The sequence below is a fragment of the Lycium barbarum genome, chromosome 9, assembly GCF_019175385.1.
Source record: "Lycium barbarum isolate Lr01 chromosome 9, ASM1917538v2, whole genome shotgun sequence".
Taxonomy (NCBI): domain Eukaryota; kingdom Viridiplantae; phylum Streptophyta; class Magnoliopsida; order Solanales; family Solanaceae; genus Lycium; species Lycium barbarum.
Window position 1 is genome coordinate 56,066,527 of NC_083345.1, and position 2,207 is coordinate 56,068,733.

Here is a 2,207-nt window from a genome sequence, read left to right on the forward strand (position 1 = left end):
CAAACACCTGAGGTCCCGATACATTTTAGTGGAACCAGGATGAACAGAATACCGTGCATTATGGGCCTCGCCCATAATCTGCCGCCGTAAGCCCGCAACATCCGGTACACAGAGCCTGCCGTCGTACAATAATACTCCTTCAGGCGAGATTTCGAACTGAGTCGTTGCTTTATTAAGGGCCACATCCCTGTACTGAATCAAAGTAGGATCCTCAAACTGGCGCTGCTTTACCTCCTGAATAATAGAGGACTCAGCAACCGGGCGAACAGAAATCCCAGAATCCCCAGAATCTGCCAAACGGACCCCGAGGCTGGCCAGCTGATGAATATCACGAACCAGATCTCTCTTATCAGATGGAACATCAGCCAGACTGCCTACGGACTTGCGGCTAAGCGCATCAGCTACCACGTTGGCTTTCCCTGGATGGTACAGAATATCAACGTCATAATCCTTTAGTAGCTCAAGCCATCTCCGCTGCCGCAAATTTAGCTCCTTCTGCTTAAAAATATACTGGAGACTCTTATGGTCCGTATAGATATCAACGTGGACCCCATATAAATAATGCCGCCAAATCTTCAAAGCATGAATCACCGCGGCCAACTCAAGATCATGAGTGGGATAGTTCTTCTCGTGCGGTCTGAGCTGCCGGGAAGCATAGGCTATAACTCGACCGTGCTGCATCAATACACATCCTATCCCAATACCAGAGGCGTCACAATATACAACATACCCATCAGACCCCTCTGGAAGAGCCAGAACTGGCGCTGAAATCAATCTCTCCTTCAGCATCTGAAAGCTGCGCTCGCAGGCATCTGACCACTGTAATTTTGCTGCCTTCTGGGTAAGCCTCGTCAGTGGTGCTGCAATAGAAGAGAAATCCTCCATAAACCTGCGATAATACCCAGCCAATCCCAGAAAACTGCGCACCTCCGTCGGGGTAGTAGGCCTGGGCCAATTCTGCACAGCCTCAATCTTCTGTGTATCGACCTGAATACCATCTGCGCCGACAATATGACCCAAGAATGCCACAGAAGTCAACCAGAACTCGCATTTAGAAAATTTAGCATATAACTTCTGCTGACGGAGAATGCCAAGTACCGTCCGCAAATGATCTGAATGCTCCTCGGCTGAGCGCGAGTAAATCAGGATATCATCAATAAACACAATAACAAACATATCCAGGAAAGGCCGAAATACCCGGTTCATCAGATCCATAAATACTGCTGGAGCATTAGTCAGCCCGAAAGACATAACTCTGAACTCATAATGCCCGTACCGAGTCCTGAAGGCAGTCTTCGGGATATCTGACTCCCGTACTCGCACCTGATGATAACCAGAACGCAGATCTATCTTTGAAAAGTGTCTAGCACCCTGCAGCTGGTCAAACAAGTCATCAATCCGGGGGAGGGGATATTTATTCTTAACAGTCACCTTATTCAGCTGCCGGTAGTCGATACACATCCGCAATGACCCGTCTTTCTTTCTGACAAACAGCACCGGCGCTCCCCAGGGTGAGGTGCTGGGTCTAATAAAGCCCTTATCCAGCAAATCTTTCAGCTGCTCCTTCAACTCCTTCAACTCAGCTGGTGCCATTCTGTACGGAGGAATAGATATAGGCTGCGTATCTGGCATCAACTCAATAGAAAAATCAATCTCCCGCTCAGGCGGAAGGCCAGGAAGCTCGTCAGGAAAAACATCTGGATACTCGCTGACGACCGGAACAGACTGAAGGGTAGGTACCTCCGCGGCAGTATCGTGCACACGAACCAAATGATAGATATAACCCTTCTGGATCATCTTCTTAGCCTTGAGGTATGAAATAAACTTACCCCTCGGCGATGCTGTAGATCCGAACCACTCTATGACTGGTTCCCCTGGAAACTGAAAACGGACTACCTTTTGCTGGCAGTCGACATTAGCATAGCAGGAAGACAACCAGTCCATACCCATAATGACGTCAAACTCGAGCATGTCTAACTCTACCAAATCAGCCTTAGTGCTACGATCATAAATGGTCACCGAATAATCCCTATAGATCTGTCTCGCTACAATAAAATCCCCAACTGGCGTAGCTACCTCGAACGGCTCTATAGGCTCAGACACGATCCCAATCTTACTAGCAACGAGCGGGGAAATATATGATAAAGTAGAGCCAGGGTCAATCAATGCATATACAGATCTGGAGAAAACCAGTAATGTACCTGTGA